General features: G+C 40.7%; 1 long non-coding RNA gene and 1 pseudogene across 1 annotated transcript; one reads left to right on the top strand and one right to left on the bottom strand.

The window, feature by feature from the left end:
* Positions 1-753: 753 nt before the first annotated feature.
* LOC101694473 lies at positions 754-13,367 on the bottom strand (annotated as a pseudogene).
* An 895-nt stretch (positions 13,368-14,262) lies between these two features.
* LOC123388857 lies at positions 14,263-15,802 on the top strand. The gene is made up of 3 exons (XR_006603368.1): positions 14,263-14,461; positions 14,779-14,886; positions 15,212-15,802. It is a non-coding gene; the product is annotated as an uncharacterized LOC123388857 (long non-coding RNA).
* The last annotated feature ends 4,498 nt before the right edge of the window (positions 15,803-20,300 follow it).

Here is a 20,300-nt window from a genome sequence, read left to right as displayed (position 1 = left end):
TGAAACCGACCAGGCACTCACGCTGGCTCTTCCTTTTCCCTCATAAAATCATTTATTATTTTCACTTTGTCTTCTATTTTCCCCAATCCCTGTTTATTGCTGGGATTTCCATTGCTCAGCAAACAAGATGGTGAGTAGAAGAAGCGTAGAAAACGTATACCTGGGTTCCTCCTATGTATCTTTTTCACCTGCCTCTTTTTTGTTGGGTGTATTATGGTGATTTTTACTGATTTTTCTCCCATTCACCTTCCTTCCTCTTATACTGTTTATGGTGGTTGGAACTGGGATGAATTAGAAGCATCTAGGACCCTGCTCAATCAAGAGGATAGTGGGAATCTTCTGGCTCGCAATCTCTCTCTCTCTCTCTCTCTGATGGGATTTGGATTTTTTCTCATTAAACTTTTATTGTAGGGGCACCTGGGTAGTTCATTCATTAAGCGTCTGCCTTCGGCTCAGATCATGATCTTGGAGTCCTAGGATCGAGCTCAAGGTCTCTGGCGGGAAGCCTGCTTCTTTCTCTCCCACTCCCCCTGCTTGTGTTCCCTGTCTTGCTGCATCTCTGTCAAATAAATAAATAAATAAAACCTTTGAAGAAAAAAAAAAACCTTTTGTTTTAATAGGTCTCAAAATTCTGTGACAGATTTTTGGTCATTAAAAAGTACTGATTTTAAAAACTAATTAAAAAATACTGATTTTAAAAACTAATTACTTAAATCCGCCACACATACACACACACAAAACAAATGGTCCACAAAACATTCCTCTTTCCCTCTGAAGGTTTTACAATGGATCTATCATTAACCAGTCGCAGACTGTTAAACTTAAATGGCCAAATTGACAAAACAGTTCTGAGATGTTCCTCTACCACTGTTGAAGACTGGGGAGGCAGGTATTGGGTATAATACTCATTTAGCCTCCTGAGCTTTCTGGGCAGACTTGGTGACCTGGCCAGCTCCAGCTGCCTTCTTGTCCACTGCTTTGACACCCCCAACAGCCATCTGTCTCATGTCACCAACAGCAAAACAGTCCAGAGAAGGATAGTCAAAGAAGCTTTCAACATACATAGACTTGCCAGGAACCATACCAATGATGGAAGCATCATCAGATTTCAACAACTTGGAACCATCTTTTGGCTTTTGTTCTAGAACAACAATCAATCTTCTCTTTCAGCACAGCAGAATTACAAACAATGTGAACTGTGTGACAATCCAGCCCACGTGCCTATCCAGCACTGATCTGGCCTGGGTGGTTCAGGGTAATCACCTGAGCCAGATGCTTTGGTTGGTGGGTCGAATTTGCTGTGATGTGACCCACAATGCCACAACAATCTTTGACAGATACGTTCTGGACACCGAAGCCCGTATTGTCCCCAGAAAGAACTTCACTCAAAGTTTCATGGTGCATTTCAATAAACTTTACTTCAATTGTAACATTGACTGGAGCAAAGATAACCACCATGACAGGTTTAACAACACCAGACTCCACTCAGCCCACAGGGACAGTACTAATGCCACCAACTTTGTAGATGTCCCGGAGAGGCAGACACAGGAGCTTGTCAGTTGGATAAATTGGTGGCAGAACGCAACCCAGAACGTCAAGCACTGTGGTTCCACTGGCATTCCCATCTTTACGGGTGAATTTCCATCCCTAGAACCAAGGCATGATAGTGTTTGGTTCCAGCATGTTGTCACCATTCCAACCAGAAACTGGCATAAATGCTACTGCTGGGGTTGTAGCCAATTTTTTAATGTAAGTGCCAACTTCCTTAATGATTTCTTCATATCTTTTCTGGCTGTAGGGTGGCTCAGTGGCATCCATTTTGTTAACACTGATAATTAATTGTTTTACACCTAGTGTGTAAGCCAGAAGTCATGCTCACAAATCTGCCAGTTCTTGGAGACACTGGTTTCAAATTCACCAACACCAGTGGCAGCAATCAGGACAGCACAGAAAGCCCAAGATGTGCTTGTAATTATATTTTTCACAAAGGCTCTGCGTCTTGGGACATCATTGATGGTCACATAATACTTTGTTCATCTCATATTTCCACAGGGAGATATCAATGGTGATACCACATTCATGTTCAGCTTTAAGTTTATCCAAGACCCAGGCATACTTGAAGGAGCCCTTTCCCTTCTCAGCAGCCTTCTTCTCAAATTTTTGAATAGTTCTTTTGTCAATTCCACCACATTTATAGATCAGACAACCAGTAATGTTAGTCTTCCAGAATCATCCAATGATGACAATGTTGATATGAGTCTTTTCCTTTTGCATTTTGGTTTAGGCTTAGTGGTGGTTTTCACAACACCCATGTCCTGGTGGCAAACCCGTTGCAGAAAAGTTGATGTGAGTTTTTAAAGATTATAATGTGAATGAGACAACTCCCCCCGATTCCTGTACACATGCACCTTTTTAAAATTGCTACTGCATCATTAATCCTTCCATTTTTGTGGTCATTAATTTTTTTAAAGATTTTACTTACATATTTGAGGGACAGAGAGAGATAATGAGAAGGGAAGGGTCAGAGGGAGAAGCAGACTCCCTGCTGAGCAGGGAGCCCGATGTGGGACTTGATCTGGGGACTCCAGGATCATGACCCAAGCCAAAGGCAGTTGCTTAACTGACTGAGCCACCCAGGGGCCCCTGTGGTCATTAATTTTGAGGAGAGATGATCTTTCTTTTTTTCTTTTTTAAATCCTGCTTTGGGGGTATTTTTTTTTAAGATTTTTTTTATTTATTTGACAGATAGAGATCACAAGTAGATGGAGAGGCAGACAGAGAGAGAGAGGAAGCAGGCTCCCTGCTGAGCAGAGAGCCCAATGCAGGGCTCAATCCCAGGACTCTGGGATCACAACCTGAGCCAAAGACAGAGGCTTAACCCACTGAGCCACACAGGTGCCCTGAGAGATAAACTTTCTGAACTCTCTGACCATTTTACCCCCAACGTCTAGAATAGACACATAATTTAAAAAGAGAAACTGGCAACCTTCATAGGAGAGTGAAGGATCTGTAGCAGTCGTATTTAGATGAAGACCCACTTCTATTTTATCTATAAAATGGGAACCCCTGGGCCCTGCAGTATCGGGTTGACTATAAGCCTGGCTGCCAGTAAGTTCAGAAGCTCTTATCCAGGTGAGAAGATTTCAGAAACCAGGTATGTTCCTGGGGAATGCAGGATAGGAACTAGAGAGGGATCTTTTTGTCCATCTTCAGAACTTGCCACAAAATGTTGCAACAACAGGAGCCTCAGAGAAGCCACAGAGATTCAAGAAGAAATTTATGAAGTCAACACCTTCAGTGGTGGATTGAGTAGATTTAGAGCTGTCAACCCACTGGTGCCTGTGGCAGAATGCCTGGAAACATTCAGATGGCAGCTCGGCAGTAAAGAGTGTTGTCAGGAATCATATGTCAGATCTCTAAACACACACTGACAGAAGGAGGAAAGACCTCTGCATATGTGTGAAACCAGAGAGACTTGTGCCACAAGTACAGGGCAGACGGGGAGCTACTGGAAGCAGTCTGTGAAATTGGGCTCTGTTGGAACAAGTTACCAGGAAAACAGAGCACTACTGAGGAAACCGAGAGATGCCTTGATTCTGTTAAGGAAGCTAAATTCAAGAGAAGGACAGGAAAGAAACAGGATTGAGAGCCTTCTAGAACCAAGACCTGATAGCAGAGTGCTCAGATGTGGGCAGTGGAGTAGAAGCAGGCATAACCCAGGATGCTAAATTCTTGACTACAAACTTCTAGAGAGTGAGGATAGGCACATCTCATTGCTGAGCAGGAAGGCCCTTGGAGCAAGTCCAAGGCCATGATCAAGACTATGCCCCACTTCTTCTCTAGTGTGGGGCTTTACGTCATGGTTAGGGTGTGATGACCAACAGGCCTTGGTAGGAAAAGATTCAAGGGGTGCCTGGGTGGCTCAGTGGATTAAAGCCTCTGCCTTCAGCTCAGGTCATGATCTCAGAGTCCTGGGATTGAGCCCCGCATCGGGCTTTCTGGCAGGGAGACTGCTTCCCCCACCACCACCCCTCTCTCTACCTACTTGTTATCTCTGTCTGTCAAATAAATAAATAAAATCTTTTAAAAAAAAAAAGGGAAAACATTCAAGTTTGTGGCTTTGGGGGCTCACTGAGTATGAAATGTATATCTCTGCATTGGCTGCAAAGAGGATGGGCTTGTAGATATATATAGATCTACCTGTTTATTTATCAACGTATAAGATACTGTCCTTGTGGTAAAGTCCCTACTTTTGTCACACAGATATCAAGAAGGGCAAAGGTGTTTGAGCCAAAGATGATTTTTTTGGCACCCTAGTCCTCTCTCTTTCTGTCTTGTCTCTCTTTGCTCCTCTGCTCTTGCAAAAGAAAATCCTTGGACAGACTAGTTGAATAGTGGAGTAATTAGTGATGTCTGCAGGTGGCAGAGTGCTGGAGATGGAGTTGTATTGTTTGCCTTGTTTCAGGCTCTGGATTAGTCAGAATAAAGGCTCCCAAAGATGTTCACACCCTAACCCCTGGAATTGAGTATGTCACCTTGCGTGGGATTTTGCAGATGTGATTAAGGACTTTGAGATGAGGAGTTTATTCTGGATCATCTGGGTGGATCCAAAGTAATTGCAAGGTCTTTATAAAAGGGAGGCTTGAGGGTCAATGTCAGAGAGAGAGAGGTTCTACAGCACTGGCTTTGAAGATGGAGGAATGACCTTGAATGAAATGACCTTCAGAAGCTGGAAATGTTAAGGAAAGACATTCTCCCCTAAGAGGCTCCAGAAGGAATGCAGCCCTGCCATTTCATTTCAGACTTAGGACCTCCACCATTGAGATAATAAATCTGTGTTGTTTTCAGCCACCCAGTCTGTGGTGATTTATTCCAGTGGCCAGAGGGAACTCATATAGATTTCTACTCAGCCCCGCAAGAAGGAGTGTTCTTAATTATGGAGCCTCAGCCCAGGCCTACTGAATCTAACATTCTAAGGAAACTGTGTTTTAAAATCTCTCCAGATAATTTTGATACCCAGCCAGGGGTGACAACTGCATCTATAGAGGCTCTTTTCTTCCTTGCCTGACATGACTGGAGACTCAGGCCTCAGGGCATGTGTTTGAAGAGGGATTTATGTTGAACCAGGAACACAATCCCTTTGTGAAGCAGAGAACATAATTTCAAGATATTGTAGAGGAACAAAAATTCTTTTTCCTATACTCTCTTTGGTTCTCTGGCTGGGACCCTATAAACCGGGCTGACAAAACACAAGTCAACATAAGAAAACCAAACAGAAGTTCATTAGCATATGCACCACCCTTACACCTGGACCACTCAGAGAGGAGTAACTCAAAGGGGTGGTAAGAACCTAGGCTCATGAAGCATCTCAGCAAAGGAACACTAAAGTGTTAGAGAAGCAGCAAGACAAAGGAAAAGAACTTTGAGTCTCTGGGGGCTCCCAATTGTGGGAAGGCACATTATGGAAAACTAACGGTAAATAAAAGCTTGTTGGTAAAGATTGTTATATAGACTCCTCTGGTGCTGTCTCCAGGCTGATTAAAGTCTAACATTGTCTCTAGTGATTAATTTTGGTCCTTACCAGTAATGAGGAGATGAGGACAACTTTGTAAATGTATGTACTGCTTTTAGGCAAATTGGTGTGGCGGGGGGGTGGGCAGATAGCTTTTCTTGTATCTTTGTCTTCTCAGTTGCCTTTAGCTCAAAATAATCATTTTGTGCAAGTAGCATATTTTGGGGTGGTATGTTCTGACACTCTACAATACCTAATACCTTAACTATTTCCCATAATCTAGTATGATTCATCCAGTTTTTTTTAAAAGATTTTACTTATTTGTCAGTGAGAGAGTGAGAGAGAGCACAAGCAGGGGGAACAGCAGGCAGAGAGAGAGGCAAGCTCCCCATTGAGCAAGGAGCCTCATGTGGGACTTGATCCCAGGGCCCTGAGATCATGACCCAAGTGGAAGATAGATGCTTAACTGACAGAGTCACCCAGGTGTCCCAATTCATCCATTTCTTTTGAACACTAAGAAGGCACAATAAAAATAATTAAAAATCTAAATTTTAAATCTTGGAACACTACATCAAAAACTAATAATGTTTTGTAGGTGATGAACATAACACATTAAAATTTTTTTTTAAAAATCTAAATTTTAACAATTTTAAATTCATCTTTTGTGGCATTTTAGGGTGAAGATTTAATCTATTTTTAGGAGGAAAAAAATGTTACTACTTGAAAGGAAAATATATAATATGTGACTAATAAGTATTAGGAAAAAAAAACCCAAATCCTAAGAAAATGTCTTCATTTTTCCTTCACACACTTTCTTCTGGGAACAGCACAGGTGAGAATACTCAGTGAGATGCCACCAGGATCTTAATGTCTATCAGTTATTTGCTCTTCCACAAAGGATGAACACAAATGTAATTCCAAAAAGAAATTCAAGTGTTTTCTTGATGAATTGTTAAAAAAGGTAAGTGCATTTCTTTCTATAGTTGTTGTGCCTAGATTAGTGCCCAACTAAGAAGAGAATGCCTAATGGACTATCTGATTAAAGTACAATTTCATTAAAATAATCACTAGTTTTATGCCAATTCATAGTTACCATGTAATACTACCAATTTGTTTTTAAAAAGAGCTCCAGAAGACTGTAAGACAATTACTTAAGTAAAAGCCCTACATTGCACCACAGAATGATAGAACATTGGACTTGATTAATCACAACACCTGTTGCACAAATTAATCTACCATGAAGAATTAATGGGAACCCCCTTCAAGAAGAACACCAAGGAGAGAAAAGATGAAAACCCTGATTTACAAAAACAGGCAGTGGGCAGGGCTTGACCTACGGGCTCACTTTGCCAGTCCCTATTCTAGAGCTCAGAGTGTGGTTTACATTTTTAAACAATTCAGAGAAGTCAAAGGAATAATAAGTCAGGATATGGGAAAATTCTAGGAAATTCAAATTTCCATGTCCATAAACAAAGTTTACTGGAGCTTGGTCATGCCTGTCCATCTGTGTGCTGCCCAGAGTTGCTTTTGCTGGACGATGGCAGTGTAGAGTGGTCGTGACAAAGACTGCACGGCCCGTGAATCTGGAGCATCTACTATCTGGTCTGACTATGTGAGTTAAAACTCAGCTCCCTACTTTGTAGTCATGTCACCTTGGACAAGTCTCTCTAAGCCTTAATTCCTTCTCTGTAAATATGCAGGTCAATGCTAGGGTCCAAGTGGGGAGGATTCAGTAAGAGGTAAAGGTCTCCTGGGGACTTGCACACAGAAGGATCCTTATTGGATCATTTCCACTGGTCATGTTTAAATAAAGATATCTCAGGATGCTTACAGCTAAAATCATGTGTCCTCCGATCAGACCTCTGAGATGATTTTTGGAGGCAACTTAGGAAGACTAAGAATGAAAAAGCAAGAATAAGCTATGTGAAAATGGGAAAAATAGAGTTTGGAGTAGGAAGTTTTGATCCTCAGAATTCTCATTTGTCAAATAAGATGTAAGACATAAAATACACAGAGTTGCCAAAGTAATATACTTAGAACTTACTTATACTAAAAAATTATTTGTTTTTCAATCTCAAATCTATATTTTACTAGGTACACTATATTTTTATTTGCTAAGTCTGTCAACCCTATATACAAACCTTAGTAATTTTTCAAAAAATATCTACATATGATCTTTGTTAAGAAATACATTCTAGGGGCGCCTGGGTGGCTCAGTGGGTTAAGGCCTCTGCCTTTGGCTCAGGTCATGATCTCAGGGTGCTGAGATTGAGCCCCACATCGAGGCTCTTTGCTCCGCAGGGAGCCTGCTTCCTCCTCTCTCTCTGCCTGCCTCTCTGCCTACTTGTGATCTCTGTCAAATAAATAAATAAAATCTTAAAAAAAAAAAAAAAGAAATACATTCTATCAGTCTCTCATTTCCTCCCAAACCTTCTTCTTTTTTAAATTAACATGTAATGTTTTATTCACCCCAGGAGTACAGGTCTGTGAATCATCAGTCTTACACAATTCACAGCACTCACCATAGCCCATACCCTCTCCAGTGTCCATAATCCTCAACCCTCTCCTTACCCCCCCTGTTTGTTTCGTGAGATTAAGAGTCTCTTATGGTTTGTCTCCCTCCCAATGCCATCTTGTTTCGTTTTTTGTGACTCCCCACCCTACCTCTCAAATTCTTCATATCAGAGAGATCATATGATAATTCTTTCTCTGATTTACTTATTTCACTTAGCATAATACCCTCTAGTTCCATCCATGTCGTTGCAAATGGCAAGATTTCGTATTTTGTTTTGTTTTGTTTTTTTAATGGCTGCATCCCTAGATGTCCATCAACAGATGAATGGATAAAGAAGATGTGGTATGTATATATATATATATATATATATATATATATATATATATATATAAAAATGGAATACTGTCCTTCCAAACATTCCTATGAAAAAATCACTCTGTGTTATGAAAGGGGACCAAGAATGTGTAATTTTAGAACCTACTAAAATTTCAAACTGACAGCTAGAGGGAGCCAAACTGATAAAGAAATAGAAATGACACCCTATATCCTGGACTGACTAGTCTTCCTGCACAGATTCAAAAGGAGCCCTATGTGAGAATTAATCATTCTTCTGAAAAGTATGCATATTTTGTTTTCTTAAACTAACATAATTAACACATTCAATGTATGTATTTATTTATTTATTTTAAAGATTTTACTTATTTACTTGACAGATCACAAGTAGGCAGAGAGAGGAGGAAGCAGGCTCCCTGCTGAGCAGAGAGCCCGATCCCAGGATCCTCCATCCCAGGACCCTGGGATCATGACCTGAGCCAAAAGCAGAGGCTTTAACCCACTGAGCCACCCAGGCATCCCAGCACATTCAATGTTTTTAAAAGGTAACAAACACAAATGGGTTTCAACAAAAGTATCCTTTGTGTTATACCTTTTCCATTTACCCCCAGGGGAAAGACGTGGGTGAACCAGGTAGTAGAGCACAGACCCCCATGAAATACATGAATTCCAAATTCTAAGATTGATTACGTAATGCATTTAACTTAACATTTTATATAAGAATCTAATCTGAGGGATGATTTAGTGAGTCTGAAACAGCACAGGAATTCTTCCAAATCTCTCCTCTCAGCCCAGGAGATGTCATCCTCCCCATTAGTTCTCTCATTAGAGGGGAAATCTTAGCACACATCTGTCTTGCTGTTCCTCCCCACACCTAAAAGAGGAGGGATTTTTCTATTTTCCCTTTCCTTTTTAAGGGATTCCCTTACACTCTGGTTTAAAGTAAAATTGTCCTACTTTCAAATCCATTCTTCAATCCATTGATCATCCATTGTTCAAAATTATGTGGTTGTAATAATCTCTGAGCCAGCCAGATTTGCCTTTTGAAACATAAAGAGAGAGTATTTGGAATACTTTCTCTTTCTCTTTGAAAACATGTTTTGCAAGCCTGGATCTTCAAAACTCTCAAAAACAAGACCTAGACTGCAAAAAACATGTAATATTTTCTCTTTGCCTTTCTGCCCTCAGAACAATAATCCAACCTGAGGCAAATGGTTGCTGCCAACAACGGACAAGAGGGAGGTCATACTTGGAGGCAGAAGAAGAAAAGCACACCATGTGTTTGAAAGGTAATATCCATTACAGTGATTATTCAGCACCAAAGTCAACCCAGCTTTATTTTATCAAATATTTCTTTTTTTAAAAAAATATTTTATTTATTTGACAGAGAGAAATCTCAACTAGGCAGAGAGGCAGGAGGAAGCAGGCTCCCTGGAGAGCAGAGAGCCCGATGCAGGGCTCAATTCCAGGACTCTGGGATCATGACCCGAGCTGAAGGCAGAGGCCCTAACCCACTGAGCCACCCAGGCGTCCCTTTTATCAAATATTTCTTACACCTCATGTTCACCCAGTAGTTATTCAGATACAAGCAAGCAGAAATAGTTCCTACGTTCTTGCACATGTAATCTAAGGTAGGATGTACAAATGCCCCCATTATTTGGAGGTCATCCAACCCTCCACGAACATTGGAACAAACAAATGGAAACTATTTTTCCATGCCTGAAGTAAGTATAGTAGAAGATTAACTAGAAATCTAAATGGAAAAATAATTTTTCTAGAATTTTTCAAATGATCATTCATTGTTAAAAATTATGGCACTGAGGGGTGCCTGGGTGGCTCAGTTGGTTGGGCAGCTGCCTTTGGCTCAGGTCAATGTCCCAGGGTTCTGGGATCCAGCTCCACATCAGGCTCCCTGCTACATGGGGAGCCTGGTCCTCCCTCTCCCTCTGCCTGATGCTCTGCCTGCTTGTGCTGTCAAATAAATAAATAAAATCTTTAAGAAAAACCCAAAACCTCTCTCTGCCCCTCCCACTCATGTTCTCTCTCTCTCTCAAACAAAATAAATAAAATAAAATAAACGTAAAAAAATTATGCCACTGAAATAATGAAAGAACTCTTGATCGGGGGCAGGAGCGTGGTGATCATGCCATCTGCTTGATGACTGGTTAATGTCGGGCGACCCCTTGCTGAGAGCTGGGCACCAGGAGACGGGCAGGATTAGCCAACCTTCTTGCTAGTAACCTAGGAGCTGGAACAATGATGTCTTGGGAGTTAGTAACTGTTTTAAAAGATTGACTCGCCATTTGCAAGTATATAGCAAACATCTGTGGATATAAACAAAAACCAACAAAATGAGAAAAGCAAAAGCTGTTTATTGTACGCTTGCTATAGTAAGGGAGACAGCCACAGTCCCTTGTGTTTTGGCGGGGACTCAAAGGCAAGCAGAGGAGTGGGAAAGCTTTATAAAGCGCACAAAGGGGAGGCTTCAGGAATGCCCGATGGGGGGCTGTTGGCATGGGAGGCAGGAGGAAGGCTGCCTGTGAGCAGGGCATCCTAGGTGACTGGTAAGGGGGGTCTACTTGGCTTTCTCTGGTTGGTCCTAAATTGGAAGCAGGGACAAAACTTAGAGAAGTTGTCAGTCATTAATCAAGTCCTGGCCATTTTAGGCTGATTGTTACAGAAGTTTTTGTTTAGGTTCCTGCATTGTCACTAGAGATAGCGATCTTGTTCCCTGTAAGTCGGATTTAAAGCGGGCTGGCTTCCTGGGTTGTTTATTATAGATAAGAGGTTGGTTTCCTGGGCATGTTGCTGCAGGTTGTGGGTCAACGTTTTATTTTCATATGTAGTCTGACCGTTGCTCATTTGTCTATTCAGTCTCTCATATCCCATTCCTTACTCTATATAATGGAAAGAAAAACTAAACAAACACCCAAAAGGTGTTGGTGATAGGTCAGTCTTTACATTTTAATCATCATGTTCTTTAGGAATTAAGATATTTTAACTTTAGGTATATTCTTCATTCAAATATGTCAGGGTGCAGATCTCAGAGAGAAATCATTTATGTTCTAAAACGAGTGTCCTAAAATCATACGCTTTATTAGGTAGACTGCAAAAGTATATATACTATTATATACCACACATTAGAATGTGAGCTCCATGAAGGACAAAACCAGCACTTTTCCCCTGGCACGAAGAGCAGGGTCTGATACACAGTAGACACAAAAAAAATACTTATTAAATGAATTAATGCGTGTTTCTAACTCTTTTTATAAATTTTATTTTTAATTGTGGTAAAATACACATAACATAAAATTCACCATTTTAACAATTTTCAAGTATAGAGTTGAATAGTGTGGAGTATGTTCACATCGCTGTGCAACCAATTTCTAGAACTCTTTTCATCTTGCAAAACTCAAACTCTGATTCATTGAACATCTCCTTGTTTTCCCTTCTCCCCAAGGCCCCAACCTGTCTCTACAGTGTTTGTCTTTGTGACTGGCTTATTTCACTTAACATGGTGTCCTCAAGGTTCATCCAGGCTATGCATGTGAAAGGATTGCCTTCCTTTTTTTTTTAAACTCTTTCTCAACACCTCCTCAAGTAGGAAGGATATAATCTGAAAATAATGAACTCATAACTCATAATGTCCTTGTTTCTCTTACTTCACTCACTTTCAGCATTTGGAAGGGAACCTCACCATAAGCCCCATTTTTCTCAACTGTAATATGGAATAATAACAGACACACTTGCATGTGCAATGATCTAGCCCTCATGCTTGATGCGAAGCAGGAAGTGAGGGGCTACCGCGTCCTCTCCCCTGATCCTTCTCTTGAGCTGGTTTTTCCCCTCACTCCGTCTCCCCTTACTCAGTTCCTTTCTCTCCTTTTTCGACCCTTTTGTGACCTAAAAGAGGGAGGCAACAGAAAAGAGCCACTACATGGGATTTCAAAGAACTTTACTGGGAGGGGCAGAGTAGAAGAGTGGTGAGTTCCTGGGTGGGAACGATCATTGTGCCCAGGACAATGTAGGACTCTGGGAAGGGGGGGATCCTTATAATACTATTCTATCAAATGGATACATTTCATTTTGTTTATCCTTTCATTTGTGCTTTTTGTTTGTTTGTTTGGAAGGTTTCATTTCTTTGAGAGAGAGAGAGAGTGCACAGGAGGAGGAGGGAGGGGCAAAAGGAGAGGGAGAAGCAGGCTCCCTGCTAAGCAAGCAGCTCTGTGTGAGACTCGATCCCAGGATCCTGCGGTCATGACCTGAGCCCAAGGCAGGTGCTTAACTAACTGAGCCACCCAGGCATCCCATCCATTCATTTGTCAATGGACCTTAGGTTGCTTCCACCTTTTGGCTTTCCTGAATAGTTCTGTTGTGACTGTGGGTGTACAAATATCTCTTTGAAGGCCTCCTTTCAATTCTTTTGGGTATATATTGAGAAATGGAATTGCTGAATTATATGGTAATTCTATTTCTATTGGGCAGGGGAGTGATAGTATTTTCTTTCTTTCTTTTTTTTTTTTTTAAGATTTTATTTATTTATTTGACAAAGATCACAAGTAGGCAGAGAGGCAGGCAGAGAGAGAGAGAGAGGAAGAAGCAGGCTCCCCGTCAAGCAGAGAGCCCGATGCGGCGCTCAATCCCAGGACCCTGAGATCACGACCTGAGCCGAAGGCAGAAGCTTAACCCACTGAGCCACCCAGGCACCCTGAAATAGTATTTTCTAGAGCAACTGCACCATTATACATTTCCACCTATGGTGCACAAGCATGTTTCTAACTCAAATTTGGTTACCTTGTTTGTTGCCCTGGAGTAGATTAGAAGCAGTGAATTAGAAGAAGTCATCAAGTAAAAAAATAGCAGGAAGTATCATCGGGCAGTCTAATATTGAGTGACAAAAAGTCTAAAAAACATAATTAGTACTGGATTATTACAACATTTAATAATGAACACTCTTACCAATGCTCCGGAGCTGGAACCGAAAAGCAAATTATGTTTGATTTCCATCGCATAAGGAGGCAGGCATCTACATATATTTTAGAAATAGATCCATTGATAATCTAATTATGTAGATATTGAAGAGTTTAACTTTACTATTATTTCAAAAACTAAAGAGTTCCATCAAAAATTGTGAAATTAAAAAAAAAAGATTTTATTTATTCATTTGACAGAGGAAGAGAGCACAAGCAGGCAGAGCAGCAGGCAGAGGGAGAGGGAGAAGCAGGCTCCCCACCCCAGGATCATGACCTAAGCCGGATGCAGATGCTTAACTGAATGAGCCACCCAGATGCCCCCTTTTTGGTTCCTCACTTTTTTTCTTTTTTAAAGACTGAAAAAATGGTGAAATGTTTTGGAAGATTGGTCTTTAATGAGGAAATTTCTATTTATCCAGAAATTTCTCTTACATGGAATGGAGCCCTTCCCTATAATGCCATCTTAGTGGGATGTTACTATTTCCGTCTATAAGGATCATACAGAATGCCTTTTCAAATATAAATTGTGACATACTAAGTACAAATAGCACACTAAAACATTTTCAGCTAATGGTGTCTGTGGGATTGCAAAAATGTTTATTGATTAAGGAAAAAGGGAATCCATTTAGCCGGGAACAATCTTGGGGAGTCGAATATTAGGATATTTGAGCTCATATGAGGGCTCATGTTAGAGCTCTCGGGATACTGGGGGATTCCTCAGGTGGCGTCCTTTCTCTTCTCATCTCATCTTTCTCCAGCCCAAGTGTATAAACCAGACCGTTGAAGAATGACAAGTCGAACAGTTCATTCCCACCTTGGGTGCATGCATTGACCTGCCCCCTGTACAGAAAGCCAGGAATCTGACAGAAGCCAGGAGGTAACGCACGCCCGCAGGGGAGTCGTGACATAGTTATGACACATAAGGGGCATTATTACAGTGTGGTGAGGGGCAGCGCGTGGGAGGAAGGGCTAAGAGTCAGGGAGAGATGTGCGCTCCAGCCCCCGCGAGAGCCGCTGCCGCCTCCCCGGGGACAGCTGGCTGGCTGACAGGCTTGTCCAGAAGCAGCGGGGCAGAGGCATGGCAGTGAGCACTGTGTGTGGAGACACCTGAGAGGATCCCGGCCGCAGGTCACTGGGAAGGATAGATGATGTGGGAGTCAAACGTAATGTAATGTTCGTCAGGAATGTCGGTGAGGGTTCACCAACAGAGACCCAAGCCAGGGAGATAAGCAAGGTTAAGGAGCCCAAAGGGCTCTAAATAGAAGGTATTGAAATGGAGACTAAGCGAGGAATTCATAGTTAAAAGGTCAGGAGTCGTTGGAGTATGTGTGGGGAATATCACAAACAATGAGGCTACACCTTGGTCTCTTGAACAGGGAGAAAGCGTCTGTCACTTTGCTACACAGCATGGTTCCTTTGTAAAGGAGGGTGCGTTGTTATTCCAGGTTCATGGGTGAGGAAACTGGGCAGCGAACCCAAACCCCTTCAGTCATATCAACATCAGAAGCTGAGCGGGGACTGGAACTCACTGCCCTGGAGCTTTTTGCTACCAGGTGAGCCCTGATCCTGTAATTTTCCAGTGCTAAAAATCTCTTCTTTCCTAGGACAAGCTTTTGTGTCTAATGAATGTATTATGTTTTAACGAGCAGCGGGTCGTCGGGACAGGTAACCCGTACAAACATACCCAGTAAAAGTCCCCGGCAATGTTGGCTTAGGAAGTGGCCTGAATTTAGGTTTAAAGTTTCATTTAGAGACACTGGGTTGTTGATGCCTTACACTGAGGCTTCCATTCAGTAGTACAGATTTTATATTAACCAGTAAGAATGTGTTGGACTCATGATTTTTATCTAAAATGAAGGTATTCGTCTGTTTTTTTAGGCAATGAAGCAAGGGCTCTTTCATGTATGTTTGACCTTCAGTGGAGATTGCAGAAAATCACACATGTGAGACTAGCGAGATTGTTGTTTAAAGCTTTTTTAAAAAAATAACTAGATTGATAGAAAATGAGTCTTGATCACATTTTATTTTTTATCTGTAAGTTCCTTTATTTGGTATTTGAATCTTAAAATCTGAGTTACTTCTAGCTAATTACAAACCAATAGCTTAAGTCACCTGCTGTATTCCAGAATGTTCCACAAACAAGTGTAGTTTAGGATTTGTAATAACAATCAGTGAGATACCAAGGTGGAATGGGTTAATCTCTTCTTCCTACCTCACCTCTTATGGTAGGGAGTTCAGGGAGCTTTACAAAAGATCCTCTGGATTCTAAAGTAAAGAACAGAATGAAACCATGAAGATCAGGAACCTACAGGCATGTTTCTCAAAATATGGCTGTCCGTGTGTCATCAATCAGAGAATATTCCTGGGCCTCCTCCTTGCACTACTGACTGACAATCTTTGGGAGAAAAGTCTGCTACTGTGCACGCTAAACAAGCCCATCAGGTGGTTTTGTGCCGTGTTAATGTTGAGAACCACTGCATTTGAAGAACTAAGATCAGACTCTTGTTAAGGTCATTTCTGCCCAACACAGTCTCTTCCAGATGCTCTGTCATTTCCATGATCTCTGGATGAGAAATATTTCACTCAACTTTTTTTTTTTTAAAGATTTTATTTATTTGACAATCAGCACAAGTAGGCAGAGAGGCAGGCAGAGAGAGAGGAGGAAGCAGGCTCCCTGTTGAGCAGAGAGCCCGATGTGGGATCATGACCTGAGCCGAAGGCAGAGGCTTTAACCCACTGAGCCACCCAGGTGCCCCTTCACTCAACTTTTTAAACACTTCCTGAAGAATCAGATTTAGGTGTATTCATAGCATTCCTTTTAGTAAATGAAAACACATCTGGGAAGATGTTCACGTCTCACACCTGACAGACAGTTGCCCTGGCATTGGGCATCGGGGAAGTTTGATTTAAGACAGCGTTTCTCAAACTCAAGTATTTAAGGGGTTCTTTTGAAGGAAAAAAATGTGAGCTTTAGAATTGTGACTTAAACTTACTTTTTAAAATAATGCTACACATATGAACAAATAAAATATTAGATATAAACTACTTATGAGGATAGGTCTTACTGATATCTGAAGCTAAAGCAAGATGTACAGATGAAACACAAAACTATAAAACTAACAAAAATTCAAATTGGCATCATTAATGCAAGACAGCTGTTGTTGTTTGCTGAAACTAAATTGTACGTGGTAAGTTTAAAGCAGAAAGATGTAGCTTCAGGTCCAATTCTATTTTTCATTCAAGTAACATGACTGCAGACAAGTCTTTGTTTGCTAAATCAGAATAATTACACTTTGTACTTAACCAAACTTTCTAGCGCATGAACTTAATGAGGTCTTCCTCCATCTTTCACATACTCACTCTCCTCTAGATCAGGGGCTTTTCTTTTTTCTATAAAAGGCCAGATAGTAAATCCTTTAGGCTTTATAGGCTAAGAGGCAAAATTGAGGTAGGTACTTACAGGATAATAAAATGTCTTGTCATGCAAATAGGTGCTGCTGAATAGTGATATCAATCAGAAGCATATGATTTAATAGAGAACATTAATTACTTGAGCCATTTATAGAATTCTATTATATTATTTCCTTGATATGTGCCTTTTAGCATATTATTGTAGCTTAATCAGCTCAACTGATAGTCAAGCAGAAGCTAAAATTGCACAATTAGATAGATTTTGAAATATGGGACTTTTCCTTTGCATGCGGAATGAGGTCCAAAAAATACTGCCGGAACTATAGGATGAGCTTGGAAAATATATTCTCTGCATATTTGTGTGGGATGGAGACTCTTCACTTCTTCTTTTAATTTTTGACAACATAGGAAGTAAATACCACAGCTTGATATTGTTTGTGATTCAAACAACATTAGCTGTCATCAAAATGACTTTACAGCAGTACAAGTTTTCTACATAATCACAGCTTTGCCTTCTGGCTTTAAGCTCAATTCATTAAGAAACATTAAATCTGCAGCAAAAACTAATTTCCAAAGTCAGGGGTGCCTGGATGGCTCAGTCATTAAGCATCTGCTTTTGGCATAGGTCTTGGTCCCAGCGTCCTGGGATCGAGCCCTGCATAGGACTCCCTACTTGGCAGGAAGTCTGCTTCTCCCTCTCCCACTCCCCCTGCCTGTGTTCCCTCTCTAGTTGTGTCTCCTTCTGTCAAATAAACAAATTTTTAAAAATCTTTAGGAAAAATAATTTCCAAAGTCTTTCAAAGTTAAATCACTGTGATTGAAGAAAGTCTGCATTCAGAGAAATTTCAGTCTTGACCCTGAGCTGAAAATAACCTCAGTAAAATTTCGTCACCACTAAACATCACACTGCTGTGGGGCTGTGTTGTAGAACAAGTAGAGATTTGTTTCCATTTATGACAAAATTTGTAGAACTGAAAATTTTTACATCCGTGAGAGTGGAACTTCACTGTCAACACTACCAATTCGAAAATACATGGTATCAAATATGTTCCTCAGGAGTAACTGCTGATAAATAGTACAACAAATACAAGGAAGTCTTTAAACACCTTACATTTTCAAAAACTGTAAATTCATCCAACTAAGCCCTGTTTTTCTCCACATAAATTTTTATCACCATCTGTGCTAGACATCTTAGCAGATTCCACGTCAGGTTGTACTGGATTAGTGTTTTCTTACTGTTTTTGAAAATATTCTCAGTTGTAATTGTTTCATGGAGGCCATTCATAGAGATGAAGCTCAGTGACTTCAGATCTGGCATTGACTCCTTGAATAACAACAACTGAACAGTATGTTGGCTTATCAAAAGCCAAGGAAGACCACTTGAATTCATTTGGCTTCTTTTAAAATTGACTATTGATGTTGCTTCCAATGTCCTCAACTCTTTGAGTAACTTTTTGCCCAAAAGTTAGTAGCTTTAAACCAGTTTATTTTCTCTGGACATATTTCTTTGGCTTGGAATCAAATATGACCATTGGTATATAACTTGCTTTATCTAACAAAGTTAGATAAAGATTCCAAAGTTGGAATCTTTGGTTGCAGCTTCATTTCCAAAAAACTTGTGAAGAAAAATTCTGCTATAATAAAGTATTCCTTCTTCTACTTCCTGTTTTTTCTGATGTGCTTTCCTGTGAGTTGGGAAAATTGTTATGATTGCTTCATCTATCTGGTAATGCCAATAGGGACTGTATTTTTAGCACAGCTAAATAGCACCACTTTATAATAGACACAGTTCTTGTCATCCAATATGATGACAAAATAATCCACATTGTGTCTTACAAGTATACTATTTGAAGTTTATTTTTCTCTCCATTTCTTGTCTTGACATGATGGGCATACACTATGCACATTATAAAATGTCATGTTATGGCAATAAGCATGGCTCTCAAAATGCTGTTGAATTAAAGCTGTGTCACTGTGTTTTGAGGTGGGCTGTGCAGTTTGCAAAGTAACAGAGTACTACATACAGCTTGTGACAACTACTCAGCTATCACTGAAGTACACAGTGTGTGGACACATGAGTATGGCCATGTTTCAATAAAGCTTTATTTACGGACACTGAAAATAATTTCATAATGTTTACATCATAGTATACTAGTCTTCTGATTTCTCTTCTGATCATTTAGAAATTTAAAAACCACTCTCAACCTGGGGATTACACAACAGGTGGGATTTGACCTATAGACTATAGTTTTACCCACCACTGCCCTAGATTTAAAACTCAGGCCTTTTTAAAAATTATGACTTTAACTTCTGTTAGCCCTCCCAGGGTGGAGTTGTATTTTCAGCCTAATTCTTCAAAGAAGGAAAAAAATGTGGTCTCCTAAACATTTCAAGCGTAACCATCCAGCATAGTTTTTGAAAAGGAGACCCTAAGATATCACATGGCTCTGGAGACTCACTTGCTCCTCTCACCACCTGGACAGTCTTCCACTGATATCTCAGAAAGAAATCAAAGCCATCCAGCTCAGAGAAAGCACAACCTCTATGTCAGAAACGAGACTTTGGTGCAGTTTGTCCTTTGTCTATTTCCAATTCCAATGTCTTTTTTCTGTGTTTTTCTGAGGCCTTCAGCCCCCAAAGTTCTCCTCACCCTCTAGCAGTATCATGTTACCTGGACATTCTTATCACAACCAATGCAACTGATGAACTAATTCCTGCCAACTCTTTTCAGAATCTGTTTAAGACAAGAATTTGGAGGGAAAAGAATCTTGAATCATGGGTTTCATTTTGGGTCAGAGCACAGAGAGACTCTTCTATGTAAGAGTCTACCTCCTGCAATACTGACTCTGCTCCTGCCATAGCCCCACCCCAGGGTGGACTGAAACCATCCCATCGTTCCACGGGCCCCTCCCCTTTGGAACTGTAGTAGTGTGTCAAGTCTATGACCCAGATCAGGGACTAGGTTGAGAAAGCAGCCAGTTGGCAAACCCTAAGATAGAAGTTTTTCCCAAGATAAAGTTTCTGAACATCGGCTGTGGATGTGGACCGCCTACAAAACTCTGGAAAAATATGCCTGAGCCCCACCTGAGCTGGATCAGATAGTTTTCCAGGGTTTAGAATCACTGCCTGGTTCTCATCTCCAAGGAGGGCCTGTTACCAGACATAAGTTCCCTCTACTACACCCAAATCCTGACTAAGACTAACTGAAGGAATCGCTTTTGGGATCCCTGAATTATCTTAGAATGTAACAGTTACATTTAAAAATTTGGGGGTTTCCTGCAAGGCTTGGTGTGTTAAATAATGAATAGCATGAGCATCACACCAAGCATACGTCTCAAGAAAAGCTTTTTTGTTTTCTTAAAGTAGATGTTGAGAGAAGACTTATGTCTCCAATTTTAAGAATGCTGATAATATGCCTGGGATATGTCCACAGTAAAAATCTTAACAATCAAAGGACTAAGTATATAATAGAATATTAGTAGACTGGGGATATGTGGTAACGAAGATAATAGTGTGAGGAAATAATTTGGGGCATAGTATGTACCAACTTATTTGT

The sequence above is a fragment of the Mustela putorius genome, unplaced genomic scaffold, assembly GCF_011764305.1.
Source record: "Mustela putorius furo isolate JIRA1106 unplaced genomic scaffold, ASM1176430v1.1 tig00003913_pilon_pilon_pilon, whole genome shotgun sequence".
Classification (NCBI taxonomy): Eukaryota; Metazoa; Chordata; class Mammalia; order Carnivora; family Mustelidae; genus Mustela; species Mustela putorius.
Note: the sequence above shows the minus strand (reverse complement) of the source record. Positions and strands in the feature narration are given on the sequence as shown.